Source organism: Microcaecilia unicolor, chromosome 2 (assembly GCF_901765095.1).
Source record: "Microcaecilia unicolor chromosome 2, aMicUni1.1, whole genome shotgun sequence".
In the NCBI taxonomy this organism is placed as follows: domain Eukaryota; kingdom Metazoa; phylum Chordata; class Amphibia; order Gymnophiona; family Siphonopidae; genus Microcaecilia; species Microcaecilia unicolor.
Window position 1 is genome coordinate 499,950,759 of NC_044032.1, and position 19,171 is coordinate 499,969,929.

Sequence of the window (19,171 nt, forward strand, 5' to 3'; positions counted from 1 at the left end):
TTCCTAATAATACCTAACATTCTATTTGCTTTCTTAGACACTGCCGCACACTGAGCAGAGGGTTTCAACGTATCATCAACGATGACGCCTAAATCACTTTCCCGGTCGGTAACTCCTAATGAGGAACCTTGCATTACGTAAGTATAATTTGGGTTCCTCTTTCCTACATGCATCACTTTTAAAGCTTGTATCAAGTTTAACATGTTATGTTTTATTTTAAAAATCTTAAATGGGATGAGTACAATTTATTTAGCCTCATTAATCTGTTTAAGATTGCAAAACAGAGCTGAAAGTCCAATTCAGTGCAATAAATTAGATTTTTCCTAACTGCACGTTTGGTTCCTATCATTGCAGAGGAAACTATTTCTCACTTTAGCACCTAATTTATGAGATTTGCTTTCTTATGAACTCTGACATACATTTTCATAAGTAGTGAAAGACCTGGTAATTAAAAAAAAAATACATACACGGATCTTAGTTATTTTTATGGAAATGTGATCGTTTTTTATGCATTTAATTTGAACTGTAAACTTTCTTGAGCTTTTATGGTGTTTGATGGCATATAAAAGCTATGGTGCTTAGCCCTGCCCAGTGCATTCCAGATGCACTGAGCTTGAGCTGGGTGCCACCATTTTAGAAGAGGCGGAGCCTGAGGAAGGAGGGAGGAGGTGCTGCTCCTGCCTTCCTGCCTCCAACCTTTCAAGAAGCCCCGAGATGGGACAGAGAGGGGGTCACTAGGCCACCAGGGCCATTCTTGATTGGTGCGGGGGGAGTTGGGAGGGTGGACGGGTAGTCACTAGGTAACCAAGGTCATTCTTGATTGGTGCAGGGGGGGGGGTCGGGAGGGTCACCAGGGCCATTTTGCTTGGTGTGGGGGGGGGGGGGTCGGGAGGCACGTGAGGTGCGGGATACACTGGACCACCAGAAAATTGTGTCGGGGAGGCGTGAGGGGTGAGGTCACCAAGAGGGGAGAGGTAGGGAGCACAAGCAGGCAGTCTTTGCAGATGTCTGCTTGCTAATTCCTCCTCTCTGAGGAATCTAGCTTGGATTTTACAGCTGCTCAGGAGCTGTGCATCACTCAGAATGCTCATTAGAATACTAATGAGCTGACTGTAATATATTTGCATGGGGTTCTCGGTGGCTGCTATTGGCACACATTAGAGCCACGAAAAACCCCTTTGTGCATTACTGGCTAAATAACGTTTGCTTTTGTCTGGCTACAACCAGTCTAAAGCAAACGTTAACAGCATGGTAAACTTTGTGCATCGGGGCCTCTGTGGATTAAATGCCAAGTAAACTCTGTAATAAAGAAAATATTCTATTCAATGTGGAAACTCAAACGAATAAAACCTTTCTTCCCAAAGGAAACCTTTCGAAACCTAATACAATCAATAGTCCTAAGTCATGCAGACTATTGCAACGGAATCTATGCGGGATGCAGAGAACAACTCACAAAAAAACTCCAGACCACTCAAAACACAGCAGCCAGACTGATATATAGTAAAACCCGATTTGAAAGTGTCAAACCCCTCCCAGAAAAGCTGCATTGGCTCCCAATCAAAGAACGAATCATCTTCAAAATCTGCACTTTGGTCCACAAAATTATATATGGCGGTCCCAGGATACATGATAGACCTTATAGATCTACCATTAAGAAACAGTATCGGATCATCACGATCCTACCTAAACCTACACTACCCAAACTGCAAAGGACTTAAACAACTTACGCATCCGGATTCTCCTACATAAGCGCACAACTATGGAACGGACTCCCTAAAGCTCTGAAAACAATCCATGACCACCTGAACTTCAGGATATCATTAAAAACCAACCTCTTCAAAAAGGCCTACCCCAATGATCCTTCACCCAGCAACACAGCATGACCAATGACCATACTGGACAATATACAATCTTCATTCCTTTCGACCCTTTACAACTATCTCATTCAATCACTATATAACCTTGTATTTGTTATCAACCGACCTGGCGAACGCCTTGATGGTACTATGTAAGACTCATTGAGTCTGCAAATATGTGGGAAAATGTGGGGTACAAATGTAACAAATAAATAAACAAAACAAGAAAGAGAAGAAGTCTCCCTAAACTATGCCTCACTGGATCTTGATGTTAGGATTAAGAAACTGTCCTCTGAAAATCCCAGGTAGTGTAGTTTGCCTGATGTGTTTGATCAATCCAGGGTTTATTTTGTACATTTCTCAGGCAATTTATTATCCAGGAATGTGGGATGCTACCAAGAATTCTTATAAAATCAAACCATGCTATTCTGAGATTTCTTCTTTTTTTAGCACTGGCTAGAATGGCTTTATTCAGCATTAACTATGTTTATGTTTATTAGTTCTTGTTCTACCACTATTACTGAAAACAGATCAAAGTAGTTTACAATCATAAATAAGCAAATTCAAAGAACACCATTTAAAAAAGGAAAGGAATCATTCACTCAGACGCAGTAAACAATCCAACATACCAACTCACACAACTTAACACCGTACACAGTACTACTGCTACTACTTATCATTTCTATAGAGCTACTACTACTACTACTACTTAACATTTCTAGAGCGCTACTAGGGTTACGCAGCGCTGTACAATTTAACAAAGAGAGACAGTCCCTGCTCAAAGAGCTTACAATCTAATAGACAAGTGAACGGTCGGTCCGATAGGGGCAGTCAAATTGGGGCAGTCTGGATTCACTGAACGGTAAGGGTTAGGTGCCGAATGCAGCATTGAAGAGGTGGGCTTTAAGCAAAGACTTGAAGACGGGCAGGGAGGGGGCTTGGCGTAAGGGCTCAGGAAGGTTGTTCCAAGCATAGGGTGAGGCGAGGCAGAATGAGACGTATGCAGCACTGTACACTGGACATAAAGAGGCAGTTCCTACTCCACAGAGCTTACAATCTAATTAGGACAGACAAATAAGAGATAAAGGAATTACTAAGATGGGAACGATAAAACGTGGGTACTGAACACATGAGTAAGGGTTAGGAGTTAAAAGCAGCATCAAAAATGTACGGCCAAGATTGGTCATTTCCAGATGCCTCGTCATAAAGTTTGGTTAACGTTGCAGCAATATTTGGAATCAAATTCTACTAGTTAGCCATCTGAGCACAATATTATGATTCCCCTTTTCCCCCTTTCTTCCCTTTCTTAATTTTCCCCTCTGTCCCTAGTCTTTCCTTTTAAGTTATCATTTCTTTTTATACAACTTCCATTTTTGTATACCTGTTGTATACTTACTTCGAATTTTTGAACTTTGACAGTAAGTTATATGTTTGCTATCATATGGTTCTTCTAATGGAATGGAAGTTTACTATATTCTGTACTGTATTTGGATGGATGTTATATTTAAAATTAATAAAAATAATGGAACATAAAAAGATGGTCTTTTAGCCTAGATTTGAAGACGGCTAGAGATGGATCAAGAAAACCCATGGCCGGTTCCTAAAAATGTAAATAACACCTAGGGGCCCTTTTACTAAGCCACTCAGTACGCCCAACACACACCAATTCAGAACTACTGCCCGGCTACCACGTGGCCTTGGCGGTAATTTCATTTTTTACGCATGTCCAGTATGCGCACCAGAAAATATAATTAACCTGGCGGTAATCGGCATTCTACGCGTGCTGACGATTACCTCCCAGTTAATGCGTGAGACCTTACTGCTAAGTCAATGGGTGGCGGTAAGGTCTCAGGTCCAAAATAGACACGCTCCGATTTTTATTTTGCCACACGTCCATTTCTGACCTCCCCCAAAAAAGGCCTTTTTTCAGGTGTGCTGAAAAATGGACCTGTGCGCATCCAATACATGGGTCTACAACAGAGCCAACCATTTTTCAGCGCACCTTAGTAAAAGGACCCCCTAAGTAGGTAGGTAGTTACTAAGGTACAGTATGATAATAAGGCACAATATTTGTTCTTTAATGCAGATTAACTGGTCTTTGATTCCCTTCTTATTACCCTTCGGTTCTATTGCCATGATGTTATTAGACGATATGATCTATTGGCATCTATTGCCGTGAATAGCTTATAGACCAGTGGCGTAGCTATGTGGGGCCAGGAGGGGCCTGGGTCCCATTGATTTGGCCCTGGACCCCCCCTGCTGATGACCCTCTCGACCCCCCTCCCGCCGCCAACCCTCCCCCTCCGTCGCCGTGGGCTACCTTTGCTGGCGGGGGACCCCAATCCCCGCCAGCTGAGGAGGTCATCTTCTTCCTCCGAAGGCTTCGTTCTGTTTCTGACGTCCTGCACGTTGTACATGCAGGACGTCAGACTCACAGAAACAGAACGAAGCCTGCAAGGACGTCAGAAACAGAACGAAGCCTACAGAGGAAGAAGAGAACCTCCTCGGCTGGCGGGGATTGGGGTCCCCCGCCAGCAAACGTAGCCCACGGCAACGGCAAGGGAGGGTTGGCGGCAGGAGGGGGTCAAGAGGGTCGTCAGCAGGGGTCGTCAAAGTTGGCGGGGGGGGGGCTAAAATGTGCCCCCTCACCTCGGGCTCTGGCCCCCCTTCCCGCCGAAGTCCCTGTTATAGACTGTCAGTAGGCAAGCTATGGGTCTGTAATTTTTGGTAACGTTACTTGGATCTCCTTTTGGAAGAGTATTCCGTTTGTTATTAGCCATTGCGGTATTAAGTCTGGCTGTCTGACCAATTGACTTTTTAAATCTACCAGGTCTTGGAGAAGTGATAATTGTTTGAACCAAAATCTGGTCATTTTGTCTGGGCCAGGGCTGTTCAAGTTTCAGACTCTCTTCCAATTATTTTCCAGATCATTTGTTCTTACATCAGGTCATTCCATAAACTTTGATGTTTGCCTTTTCCAGATTCTCATGTATACAGAGTGGCCATTCTGCTTCTCAGATGCACTCTGAGTATGGATGTTAGTGGATGCAGTAGCATAAAACAAAATACAAACTGACAGATACAAATTTCTTAATTATTTTACCTTCTAAAGAGATAAGGTTCTTTAGCAGTACGCCATGACAGATGATTCTTCACACCTTTGGTTTGGGACACTGAACTTCTACAGTTGGCAATTATTTTTCAGTACAATATACTACTGCAAGGACCGCTGCTTAATGGGGGGGGGGGGGGGTACGCATATATTCTGTATTCTCCTACTCAAAAACATAGCCAAATGTTTGCATAATTTATTTGAATAATAAATTTCCCAGACAAAATTTTAAATTTGTGAATAGTAGCATCAAAGTTTCAAACACTGCTAGGTCAATCATTTTACTGTAATTGGTACAATGAGAGTATTTCCATAACAGAATACCTACTACAAGAACTGTATATGGTGCCTATTTTAAGCCAATTCTATAAAGAAAAGTAACGTGGAGGGACATCTTTACGGGCGCCCGGGCGAAGAGGTGGGGCAGCCCGTATTATCAAAACAAGATGGGCGTCCATCTTTCGTTTCGATAATACGGTCGGGGACGGCCAAATCTCAACATTTAGGTCGACCAAAATGTTGAGATCGCCGAACTTAGAGATGGCTGACGTCGGTTTTCGCCTATAATGGAAACCGAGGACGGCCATCTCAAAAACAACCAAATCCAACCAAATCCAAGCACAGCCTATTATTCAGCGCACCTTAGTAAAAGGACTCCCAAGTATTTTATATCACATTCAATGTTGGTATGATCATGACTTGATGATGAGTGTGACTGTTGGGCAGACTGGAAAACTCTTTTTATTGGAAAAAACTAAAAACAAATAACATACAAATCAAAAACAAGCCCCTAGCTATACACGGTCCTCCTATCTATGTACACCCCCTCCCCCTCCTCAATAGTGCAGTGGAAACTGTTTATTAGAAAGACCAAAGAAAAAAACCGGACATGCAAATCAAACCCCAGGCTCCTAGCTAGACATGGTCTGCCTATCTATGTACACCCCCTCCTCAATAATACAATGGATCAACCCCCCCCCGACCCCCCACAACCCCTTCAGACAACTGGCACACAATCCCCTGGGAAGCATGTCCCCTCATGGTGGCTTAAGCCTCACGTGTCTCCACCACCTCGAAGCCACCCCCACCCCTTTTTCCACCCTTTCCCACTTCGCCGCTTCCTGCACCGCCCTTACCACATCCCAGCTGACTACCTCCGCCGGCCGGACCTCCTGGTACAGGGACACCCTGCAGCGCGCCATCCAGAGGCAGTACCGCAATATCACCGAAATCAGAAAGCGTGTTACCGGATCTCCGCGTCCCTCTCCACCCTCTGGGCCGTACACCCAGTCCGCATAGCTGTAGTTGCGGAAACTGGGTATCTGCAGCAACGAGGAAACCCGGTCAGAGACCTGGACTGTAAATGGGCACCTCACCAGGAAATGCTCCATCGTCTCTTCAGTTCCAGCACATTCCTCCCGTGGGCACCCTCTATCCCGCACATTGCGATATTTCAAATTTCCTCGGACGTACAGTCTACCGTGAAAGGACAGCCACGCCAGGTCTTTATACTTCACCGGGATGCGGTTCGAAGCAATCAACCGTAACCCCTGCTGCATCCGTGGGGCCGGCGCGTCCCTCAGCGCCAGAGGAGCTGAGAACACCTGCGCCCGTACTCTGTCCATCCAGACCCCCCGTTGTCCTGCCTTCACCTCCCCCACCGTCAGCCCCCACACCCTCACCAATTTCACTAGGGTCTTGCAATAACTCACCCCCCCCGGAGCCCCCCTTCGCAGTGCCACTACCCTCCCCCCCTCCCACCATAGGTCCCAATATCTCGGCCACCACTGCAGGACACTCCTAGCCCACTCCGGTGGCTCCCGCCCTACCGCCCTCCCCAGATTGAACTGCAGGAACAAAGCGCAGAAAAACAGGACTGGGTTTATCATGCCCCCCCCCCCCCCTCCCTCCTAGGCAGATAGGTAACATTCCGTTTTACCGGATTCGTCCTGTTGCCCCAGAGCAGCCGGAAGAACACCCCATACAAGGCCGCGTACCGGCTCTCCGGCAGCAAGCAGATGTAACTGACGAACAGAAACAAAGGAACTAAGTGTGCCTTGATGAGCTGTACCCGCTCCCCCATGGTCATTTTCCACCCCTTCCATCTATCCACCCTCCCCTTCACTTCTTGGAGACACCTATCCCAGTTGTAGAGCCTATAATCCCCCTTCTCGAAGTATATTCCCAAGACCCGTATACGTTCCACAGCTGTAGGAAACCTACCTCCCAACTCAAATTGCAGCCCCTGATCCCCAACCCACAGGCTATTGGACTTTTGAAAATTGACCTGCGACGCTGTTGCCTGCGAGTATTCCTGGATCAGGTTCTGCAATCTACCTCCCTCCCTCTGGTCCGCTACCCACACTGTAACGTCATCTGCATACGCCACGACCCTTAACTGGTTATTGTCCCCCACCTCCACCCCTTCCAGCCCCTCCGCCCCCCCCTTCTCCAGCCGTCTTATAAAGGGTCGATGGCGTATGCATACCACAGCGGGCTGAGTGGGCACCCCTGTCGGACCCCTGCCCCTACCTCAACCCCTGCCCTCTCCACCCGTTAACCAGGGGAAAACACCCCGCATGCCGATAGAGTAGCTGTAATTGCTCTATCCAGCCCTTCGGAAACCCATAGCGCTCCAGAATGCTCCATAGGACACCCCACTGCACTCTATCAAACTCTTTTTCTTGGTCGAGTGTTACCAACAGCCTACCATGCCCTCCCACTCTTCTGCGTTCTACCCCCTCCCGCACCCACGCTGCAGCTTCCAAGACCCCTCTCCCTTTAACCCCACATGCTTGCGAGGCTGCTAGCAAATCCCCAGACACCTGCCTCATTCTCTGGAATAGCATTCGCGCGAAAATTTTTCGATCCGTATTAAGCAGTGCTATAGGCCGCCAGTTGGCCAGCATCGCCGGGTCCTTCCCCTTACTTAGTAGGATAAGAGCCGCCTCTGTCAAGAAACTAGGCAAGGAACCCTCCAACTGGGCTGCCCCCCATACCCTCACCAGGATCGGCACCAGCTGCTCCTTAAAGGCCTGGTAGAACTCAGTTGTTAGCCCATCCGGCCCCGGCGAGGTCTTCCTGTGGAGCGCCCCGATGGCTTCCTCCACCTCCTGTTCTGTCCACGGGTTCAAGAGGGCCTGAAGCTGGGGTCCCCCGTGACCTATCCCCGGGGTTCCTTCCACATAACACTCCATCTGCTCCATATCAATCTGCTGGGCTGAAAGGAACGCCGCAAAGTGGTCCCTCACTGCCCCCAGAATCCCCACCCTGGTGTCCTGCAGGACCCCCTGTGCATCCTGCACCCCCTCCATCACCCTGCGCGCCCTCCGCTCCCGGCAGCATGCGAAGGGGTCCGGGCTACACATTTTCCCGAAGTCCCGCTCATACACCAAGGAGGTGTAGCGGTTGTACTGTACCTGCTCCAGGAGTGCTTGGAGATCATGTATTTCTTCCTCCCTCCCCCCTTGTGAAATCAATGTGTCCCTCTTTTTCTTTATCGCCATGCCCAACTTTGTCCTTTCCCTCCCCTCCCTTCTCGCCTGTCTGAGAAAGAATCCCCGCGTTCGTCTTTTCACTGTATCCCACCACTCCCCCAATGACTGAAATGCCCCCTGCACTGACACCTGATCTTCCAAAAACCGGCGGTACTCCTCCCGCACCTGCTCGCTACCTAACCACTTTAAATTTAGTCGCCATAACCCCCTCCCTGGCCTCTGCGCTGCCGCCCCCCCCCCCCACCTGAAGGAGGACCATGTGGTGGTCTGAAAAGTCCACGTCCACGGTTCGTGGACCCCCCAGACAAACCCCCTTCTTTACCAGGAATCTATCGATTCTACTTTTACACTGCCCTCGAAAGAACGTGAACCCCTCCTGTTCCTCACAGAAGGCCACATGCGCGTCTACCAGCTCCGCCTCCCGCATGATCCCTGCCAGCCTCACCCCGTCATAGCCCACCTGTACCGATCGTCCCCCACTATCCTTTTTCCGCAATATGGTGTTAAAATCTCCCCCCAGACTACTTGGCGCGAAGTGTATAGGTAGGGCTTGATCTTCCCAAAGAGGAGCACCCTTTCCTTCTTGCTTTGGGGCCCGTACACATTCACCACCCTCAGTGCTCTATCCTCCCAAATCGCATCCACAACAAGACATCTCCCCACCCCCAGCTCCACCACTCGCTGAATATTCACCCGGTGGGACTTAAATAAGATCCCCACCCCACCATACCTCTCCCCCGCCAACCCCCACACCGAGGGACCCCACTTCCAGGCCCGCCTTGCCCGCCTGATCACCTCAATGGACCGCAGCCGAGTCTCCTGGAGCAGGAAGCAATCTGCTTGGACCCTCTTGAACCAGTCATACGCTAAACCCTGCTTCTTCGGAGAGGCGATGCTGGCCACATTCAGCGTGACAAATGTCAACACTAAGCCTGCCATCCTCATTGCGAGTCACGGTCTGCTCACTCCCAACTTCTTTCCTTATCTCCTGGGATACCCCCTTCTTACCCTGAAGCAGTCCTCTGCTATGCGGTCTACATCATCCCCTGCAGATCCCCCTCCCCCCCCCCCCCACCGCAGCCGTCCTGTCTGCACCTTACCCCCCCCTCCCCCTTTCTTCCTTCTCTTTCTTCTTTGCTCTATCCGGACCCACCCCCTGATCCCTCCCTCTCCCCTCTTCACCCCCACCCCCTACCTCCTCCTCCGAGTCCTCCACCTCCCCCAAGTCCTCCAAGTCCTCCAGATCCTCCTCTAGCTCCACTCTGTCCCCCCAAGCCTGCACTTGGGCCTTCACCACCTGCCCGGCCCCCTCAGCTTTCCTCTTACTCCCCTTTCCCTCCCTCCCTCCCTTCCCTCTTCCTCCTCCCTCACCCCTCCCCCTCCCCCCAGAGCCTTCCCGCCCTTCTTCCTACCACCAGTACCCTCCTCCAGTGCTTCCTCATATTTCCGTTTGCCCTCTCCAATCCCCCCCTGCCGCCCCCTCTTCCTCCATTAACTCCACCTCTTCTCCTTCCCCCTGTTCTTCCTCCTCCCTCCCAACCTCCCTATCCTCCTCCTCCTCCTCCAACACCTGAAATCTGTTCCCCCCCTCTTCCCCTGCAGCGACCCCCTCCCTGCCCACCCCTAGTTTCCCCCCCCTCCGAAACTTTCCTTTCCTCTGTGGCACTTGTACCCACTCCCCCTCTCCCCCCTGCTCCACTCCTGACCCAGCCCCCTGCCGCCCCCCCTCCTGCATCCCCTCCTTCTCCCCCCCTTGCCCCTCCCTGCCTATCACCCCCTGCCCTATCGCCTCCTCCATTACCCCCCCTCCCTTCCCCCACATATCCCACTCATTATGGACCGCCCTAGGGCAGTTCCGATATGCATGGCCTAACCCGCCGCAGAGGTTGCACCTGATCGCGGTGCAGTCCTCTGTGGCGTGCTGATCCCCGCATCTTCCACACTTTACCACTGGGCATGACATGCTGAAGTGCCTAAACGAACCACATCTGAAGCACTGCCGTGGCTGCCCCTTGTAAAAGCACAGTATCCTGTCACGACCGATAAAGGCAGCCGAAGGAATGTGCTGGACCACATGGCTCTCCTGTCTCAATTTGACCAGGGGTCCCCAACCTCCTGCCCAAACCCTGCTTGGATCCGGTAACTTTGTAAGTGGGGATCTCAGCTCCGCGTACCTCTGTAGCCAGTAGGCTAAATCTGCCCCAGAGATAGACTCATTTCTCACGAGCAGGGTGACCTGCACCAGGTCCGGCTTGCTGATTGGAATGGCCCTGAGGTCCCGCCACTCCCCCTTTCCCCTCACCCCCTCGTACCTTTCCCAGAATATTTCCATCCCCCTCTGGGTCATGAAGCTCAAGTCATATTCTGGGATGTTGATGGGGTGTATACACGCGTAAAAGTCCTCGGGTATAAACCCCATCCCCATCACCAGCCTCAAGACCCGATCCCTGGAGGGCATTGCCCCCTCCCCTATCCATTTGAGCTGTACCACATTTCGCCGCTTAGGCAGCTGTCCACCCCCTGTCCCCGCTCCCCCCCAACCCCTCCCTGGGCCCTCAAAACCACCCGATCTCCCCCCCTCCCTCCTTCCCCCTCCCTGGACTACTGCCGCAAAGGACTTGGACCCCAGCCCCCACTGCCCCCCCTCCACACTTGTTCCAGCCCTTCCCTCTGCCTCCCCCCTCTTCTGTCCCTCTGCCCCTCCCCTCATCCCTCTCCCTTCCTCAATATCCACCGCCCCCTCCCCTCCCGCTGTCCCCCGTCCCCTTCCCTCTCAGACAAACATCCAGCAACGTCCATAGTCAGTTCTGCGGCTTGGGCTGCCTCCAACTGATTGTCCTGCCCATCTCCACTTCCTGGAACGTCCCTGCTCGTCCCTGCCACTGCAGGCTCCAGCCTCTGGGCTAATTGCCTCCTCTCCTCTGTCTCCTGGCGATACTCTGGCACCTGCCCAGTCAGGTCTGCAGCTGGCGATACCAGACTCCCTGCTCGCTCCGCCCCCGAACTCCCTCCAACCTCCGGCACCAGGGGCGAAGCCTCCGGAACTCCGCCGCTCCCCTTGGCTCCTCGCTCCCAGCCGTCCTGCTGGCAGGTCCGCTCCACCACCCGCTGCACATCTGTTAGACTTGCCATGTCCACTTCTGTAGTCAACGAAAGTCTCTCAACAATCGGGTTACTTCCCCCTTGCTTCTGGTGCAGTCCCTCCTGCATTCTCCCAATGGCTGGCGCTTCCCGGGGGCATGGCTTGTCTGTTCCTGATTCCGCCACAGGCTGGCTGTTAGCACCCCCCGATTTCACCTCTTGTAATGGACAGCTGGTCAAATGAGCTCCCAGCTGCTGCCCGCTCCTATTCCTCTCTCTCCGACCCCTCTCCTGCAAACCGCCAGCTACTCCATGCTCAGGGAAGACCTCCCCTGCTCCCGGACTTCGTGGGCGGGGCTTCTCCAGATGCCATGCTGCTTCGGTTTCCACTTCAGTCATTGCAGACCCGGCCAAAAATACCGGAGTCTGCCTCTGCTGACCCTTTTCCAACAGGGCCTCCTTCATGGCAACTGTCTCTGCTGTTTGCACAACTGCAGGTAAGCCCTCTGAGACTTCGACCACCACCTCTGTAGAAAACAGGCTGCTACCTGCGTCTCCCTCTGCTGCCTCCATTATCTGGAGTTTTGAAAAGTTACTGAGTTCTGTCCTCCCCTCCACAGGTAGGATCTCTACTCCAGCCCCCACCTCAGAGCCATGTCCTGCCGCTGCCTCCTTATCCTCTGGCTGCTGGGTAAGTGCTCTGGACTGTGTTGCCAACTGTCTCATGTATTTTAAAGTGGGGTCACCTCTGAACCCAGACAACTCTTTTGATTCTAATGCTGCTGAAGACACTGAAGCTTGCTGCAACTGTAGTGTTCCTGAACCCCCAGACTGTGGTATCGAAGCCATCCTTTCTCGGTTAACATAGAGGTCCCTCAAAGGATTCACAGAGCCCTTTTTTAAACAGTTCAACAAGTGTTCTTTTTTCCCCAACAACTTCGATATCCGGGCTTCCTCTTTAACATACATTTGTCTGTGCTCCGCTGGGGCAAATTTACACATAGTTCTTGCCATTTTCAGACGTTTTCCTAGCTCCACTACTTCTTTTTCCACCAGCTTAATTCGTCTTACAATATTTACCACACTACTTGCTGGATCATCAGGGTCATAGCTCACTTCAAGGAACTCCTCATCTGACGATCCACTCTCCTCACTCTCACTCTCAGCTGCCTCCAGCCAAGGCTTCTGGCAAACTTCCATCGCCTCTTCCTTCTCCCTTCCTTGGAAGCGCCCTTCTGGGGCCTGTACTATCTTCCTCCCCCCTCCACTGTCTTCTCGCTTACCTTCTGCAAGCTGGGCCATGGAGGGGGAAATGCTCTGGTGGCCTCCACTGGGCTGCTTCTCCCTTCGGTCCACTGGACTCCTTTCCCTTCTCCCGGTAGTCAAACCAGGGAGAGAGCCACTCCTTTCGGCCTTCTGGTCCCGGGCCCCAGGAGGCCCCATAGCCTGGGACTTTCCTGAGGCCTTCTCCCCAGGGACCCTCCTCATCTTTGGGGAGGGAGCTAGGTCTCACTCCCTTTCCACTGGAAGTCAGCAGAGCTCTCTAAAACACCTCCTTCCTCCTCAGCAGACTGGATGGACCGTTTGGGTCTTTATCTGCCATCATTTACTATGTTACTATCCTGCTTATTTTCGAAGAAGAAGGGCGCCCATCTTCCGACACAAATCGGGAGATGGGCGTCCTTCTCCTAAGGGCGCCCAAATCGGCATAATTGAAAGCCAATTTTGGGCGTCCTCAACTGCTTTCCGTCGCAAGGACGACCAAAGTTCAAGGGGGCATGTCGGCAGTGTACCGAAGGCGGGGCGGGGCGTGGTTAAGAGATGGGCGTCCTCGGCCGATAATGGAAAAAAGAAGGGCGTCCCTGACGAGCATTTGGCCGACTTTACTTGGTCCCTTTTTGTTCACGACCAAGCCTCGAAAAGGTGCCCAAACTGACCAGATGACCACCGGAGGGAATCAGGGATGACCTCCCCTTACTCCCCAGTGGTCTCCAACCCCCTCCCACCCCAAAAAACAAATTAAAAAACATTTTTTTCCAGCCTCTATGCCAGCCTCAAATGTCATACCCAGCTCCATCACAGCACTATGCAGGTCCCTGGAGCAGTTTTTAGTGGGTACTGCAGTGCACTTCAAGCAGGCGGACCCAGGCCCATCCCCCCCTACCTGTTACACTTGTGGTGGTAAATGGGAGCCCTCCAAAACTCACCCGAAACCCACTGTACCCACATCTAGGTGCCCCCCGTTACCCTTTAAGGGCTATGGTAGTGTTGTACAGTTGTGGGTAGTGGGTTTTGGGGGGGGGGTTGGGGGGCTCAGCACCCAAGGTAAGGGAGCTATGCGCCTGGGAGCAATTTGTGAAGTCCACTGCAGTGCCCCCTAGGGTGCCCGGTTGGTGTCCTGGCATGTGAGAGGGGACCAGTGCACTAGAAATGCTGGCTCCTCCCACGACTAAATGGCTTGGATTAGGTCGTTTCTGAGATGGGCGTCCTCGGTTTCCATTATCGCCGAAAATCGGGGACAACCATCTCTAAGGTCGACCTAAATGTGGAGATTTGGGTGTCCCCGACCGTATTATCGAAACAAAAGATGGCCGCCCATCTTGTTTCAATAATACGGGTTTCCCCGCCCCTTCGCGGGGACGTCCTGCGAGGATGCCCTTAGGAAAACTTGTGCGCCCTGTTCAATTATGCCTCTCTTGGACGCTTAACAGCCATAATGGAACAAAAGAAAAACGTCTACAGCGAAAACTTCAATGTTTTGGTCTAGACCTGCTTTCAGAATGAATAAGGTACAAAAAAGAGGCCTAAATGAACAGATGACCACTGGAGGAAATCAGTAATCACCCCCCCTTGCTCTCTCAGTGGCACTGACCCCCTCCCACCACCATAAAATGTGAATAAAAATAGTACTCACAAGCCTCTATGACAACCTCAGACAACCTCAGATGTTATAGCCAGGTCCGTTAGAGCAGCATACAGGTCTCTAGTCTAGTGGTGGGTGCAGTACACACTACCTGTTACACTTGTGGTGGAAACTGTGAGTCCTCCAAAACTCACCAGAAACCCACTGTACCCACATATAAGTGCCCCTTCACTTATAAGGGCTACTGTAGTAGGGTACAGTTGGGAGTAGTAGGTTTTGGAGGGCTCAGCAGACAAGATAAGGGAGCAACGGTGAGATGCATACCTGGAAGCATTTATATATAGTCCACAGCAGTGCTCCCTAGGGTGCCCCACTGCTCTCCTGGGATGTCTCAGGGACCAGTCTGCTAAAAATGCTGGCCCTCAATGGCCTGAAAAGATAAAGACAAAGTGCATAAAACCATGTTAAAAATGTTATTTTGAAAAAAAAAATAAACATTTTGCTTTTTCAAAAATGGGCAAACTTCCAATTCATATTTTGGACGTTTAGTGCAAAACGTCCAGTCCGACTTAGACATCATATCAAAAATATCCTTCCTCATGTCTTCGTAAGTAGACCCAAAATAGGTGCCTTCTTGCCGTTTCAATCTAGATGCCTCTGTATAATGCACATATTTTTTTGGTATTTCCTATTTGCAACTGGTACTCACTTTAGGGAGAACAGAGTCACTCATTCAGGGATTTGAACTATTATTACGGACAGACCCCCTTTCTGCATACAGAGACCATACTCCAAAACTGAAGGAGTGGCCTAGTGGTTAGGGTGGTGGACTTTGGTCCTGAGGAACTGAGTTCAATTCCCACTTCAGGCACAGGCAGCTCCTTGTGACTCTGGGCAAGTCACTTAACCCTCCATTGCCCCATGTAAGCCGCATTGAGCCTGCCATGCGTGGGAAAGCGAGGGGTACAAATGTAACAAAAAAAAAAAAGTGAAAACTGATCCAGCACATTTTCATTTTCACTTCTTCTCTTTACTGTGCAGGAATACCAAAGGGTTTCTTTCAGAATCCATTCTAATGCTAATAGTACAGGCACAGAGCTCTTTACCCTGAAATACTGATAAGAAGTGCTCAAAATTGCTAATAAGGTTGGAAACTCCTCAAAGAGATAACAATGAAAAGCATTAAATAAACTGCAACAATTTGCTAATTTCTAAGGTCTGGATATTCTTCATTAACAGCTACATTGTTGACTGTAGAACTCTCACCCCCCCCCCCCCCCCCCCTAGCAATATAAAGAGGCAAATCACCACAAGCGAAGAGATAGCTACAACAGTGGAGATCAACCCAAAGTTAGTAAAAGACTTCAGGCTAGGTTTTTATAACAAAGACCACAAGCTGTAATAAAATATTCCATAACAGTCCAACTTGGCTTGAATGCTGCTACTCAAGAGAGGGAGGAATTAATGGTTAGCACATAGGGCTAAGAACCTAGGGAACTGGATTCAGTTCCCACTGTGGCTCCTTCTGACCCTGGGCAAGTCCTTTAACTATTTCCCCAGATACAAAAACAGCTTGTCAGCTCAGTAGGGACAGAGAAAGTACCTGTATATAATAAATGTAAATCGCTTTGGCTGCCTGTACCACAGAAAGACATATACCAAATCCATAACCCCTTTATCTTTACTCAGATATGTCGCACTCCCAGATTTTCAATGGCCTTATTCAGATAATATGCTGAAACGTGGTGCAGACTACACTAGTGCTAACCAGATAGTACCGGGCTATCCATGGTAGAGCAAAGGCAGTCCTGTCAGTTATCTGGTTAGCGGAAATACTCAATCTATTAACCAGATAATTATTCTGCATACAAAAAGAAATAGCGGTTGCTTTTTGTCCATTTAGCTATCCAGATATTGGGCTGAATATTGCCAATATCTTGATAGTGCCCCCAGTCGTCACTGAATCTGGATATTCAGTGTTGGCTAACTATCTGAATAATGGCACTGAATATCTGGATTTAATTCAACTGCAACAGCCTGCATATGGTCCAGTTAAGTGTTCATCTTTACAAGAATCTTGGTAGTAGGATCAATTGAATTTGACTAGTACAGAAAATTTATATAGGTGGAGTAGGTGAGATTTGTGCTTAAGAATGGTTATTTGGAATTATTTACTGACCCCAAACTAGATTTTCAGGATGCACAGCAAAGATATTGTCATGAACTGGGGAGGGTAAGCCCTTGGGCCACAGCCAGGTTTACTCTGCCTAACTAATCCAGAGGCTAGGTAGGCCCCGACTGGTGGCAGGCGAGTCCCACCCAGGCTAGAACAGGACTGGCCAAGTCTAGAGATTCTCCAAAAGAGTAGGTAAGATCTGTAGAGCAAAATGATGACTAGGAGCAGGATGTACAGTAGTGGAGGTCAACAGCAAGTGGGCAGGAACAGATACCAACATTGGTACTGAAGAAGCTCAAGAAAGTCCAAATAAGAGTACCAGGGAAGAGGATCAGGAAAGTCCAAACGATACTGCACGCCAGGCCTGGATGTGATCAAGGCACAGTCAGGCAAGCAGGGGTCTGGGCAGGCAGCGGTCCATAAGGACATAAGTATTGCCATACTGAGACAAATCGAAGGTCCATCAAGTCGAGCATCCTGTTTCGAACAGTGGCCAATCCAGGTTAAAAGTTCCTGGCAAGATCCAAAAACAGTACAATACATTTTATGCTGCCTATCTTAGAAATAAGCAGTGGATTTTCCCCAAGTCCATTTAAATAATGGCTTATGGACTTTTCTTTTAGGAAGCTAGCCATACCTTTTTTAAACCCTGCTAAGCTACCTGCTTTTACTACATTCTCTGGCAATGAATTCCAGAGTTTAATTACACATTGAGTGAAGAAATATTTTCTCTGATTCGTTTTAAATTTACTACTTTGTACTTTCATTGTATTTCTGGAAAGAGTAAACAAGCGATTCACGTCTACCTGTTCCACTCCACTCATTATTTTATAGACCTATATCATATCTCCTCTCAGTCGTCTTTTCTCCAAGCTGAAGAGCCCTAGCCACTTTAGCCTTTCCTCATAGGGACATCGTCCCATCCCCTTTCTCTTTACCTTTTCTAATTCCACCATATCTTTTTTGAGATGCGGTGACCAGAATTGCACACAATATTCGAGGTGTGGTCGCACCATGGACTGATACAAAGACATTATAGTGTCCTCTTTTTTGTTTTCCATTCCTTTCCTAATAATACCTAACATTCTATTTGCTTTCTTAGCCACCGCAGCACACTGAGCAGAGGGTTTCAACATATCATCAATGACGACGCCTAGATCCCTTTCTTGGTTGATGACTCCTAACGTGGAACCTTGCAATCCGTAGCTATAATTCGGGTTCCTCTTTCCCACATGCATCACTTTGCACTTGCTCACATTAAACGTCATCTGTCATTTAGACGCCCCGTCTCCCAGTCTCATTTGTCCAAGTGTTGCATCCTACGCCTTCACATCCATTAGCACATACTAAATTGCTTTTCAGTCTGCTAACAGGTTTTAACACATAGTGGAATTGGAAAAGGTGCAGAGAAGGGCGACAAAGATGATACAGGGGATGGGACGTCTTCCCTATCAGGATAGGCTGAAAAGGCTGGGGCTCTTCAGCTTGGAGAAAAGGCGGCTGAGGGGAGATATGATAGAGGTCTATAAGATAATGAGTGGAATGGAACAGGTCGATGTGGAGCGTCTGTGTACGCTTTCCAAAAATACTAGGACAAGGGGGCATGCGATGAAGCTGCAGTGTGGTAAATTTAAAACGAATCAGAGGAAATTTTTCTTCACTCAATGCGTAGTTAAACTCTGGAATTTCGCTGCCGGAAAAGGTGGTTAAGGCGGTTAACTTAGCGGACTTCAAAAAAGGGTTGGACGGCTTCCTGGAGGAAAAAGCCATAGAATGTTATTGAATGGACGAGGCTTGCATTTGGACGTTTTTGACATGGACGTCTTTGGTTTCGAAAATCGCTGAAAGTCAGGGACGTCCTTGGTATTTTTGAAACGAAAAATGGACGCCCATCTTTTCTCGAAAATGCGGTTTGGCCCGCCGCCGTATTTGGATGTATTACAAAGACATCTTTTTCGAAAATGCCCCTCCATGTAACTTAATATAAAACACCAATAAAAAATGTAAAAAAAAATCTTTTTTAAAAATGCATAATTACACAATCTGTCCTTCCTACTAATCTACATATCATCAACTGGTTAAAACACCTTTAGTCATAGGTCCCATGACTCCGTGATAGTGCTCTACACTGCCATACAGAAGACATATTTAACAAGATTTACTTCGTCATCATTTAGGCAAAAGGCCCATCCATCATGAGGGTTTATAATTAAAACTAATTTGAAAAGTCATAAAATAAAAAAAATATCTTTACAATTCATACTAAAATAACTACAATTAGCAGTATACAGTACAGCAATCAAAAACATTTTAATTAAAAAAACACATACACATAAAACAGCATTAGCATTAAGGTTCTCTCTAAGTTATCTATAGGATCGCAGAAGACACATAAACCCACTACCTATGTGAAGGTTTGGTTGAAAAACTAGATTTTAAGAAGACCCTTCTTAAACTTTAAGAAGACTGATGTTGGAGGAACAAAGGGAATATATTCCAGAGTGAAGGAGCCACCGTGGACAGGCAGTCTGTCAGGTACGATCAAATAAATTTGAAGTAGAGAACAGAGAGCCATGAGGCTTATTA

General features: G+C 48.9%; 1 protein-coding gene and 1 long non-coding RNA gene across 2 annotated transcripts in view; one reads left to right on the top strand and one right to left on the bottom strand.

Moving 5' to 3' along the window:
- The window catches only part of SORCS2 (sortilin related VPS10 domain containing receptor 2), a 1,538,136-nt gene that overhangs the window by 1,319,035 nt on the left and 199,930 nt on the right, over window positions 1–19,171 (bottom strand). The gene's annotated exons all lie outside the window — the stretch shown is intronic.
- Window positions 30–17,843, top strand: LOC115461393. Its single transcript, XR_003940701.1, has 2 exons — window positions 30–141; window positions 17,792–17,843. It is a non-coding gene; the product is annotated as an uncharacterized LOC115461393 (long non-coding RNA).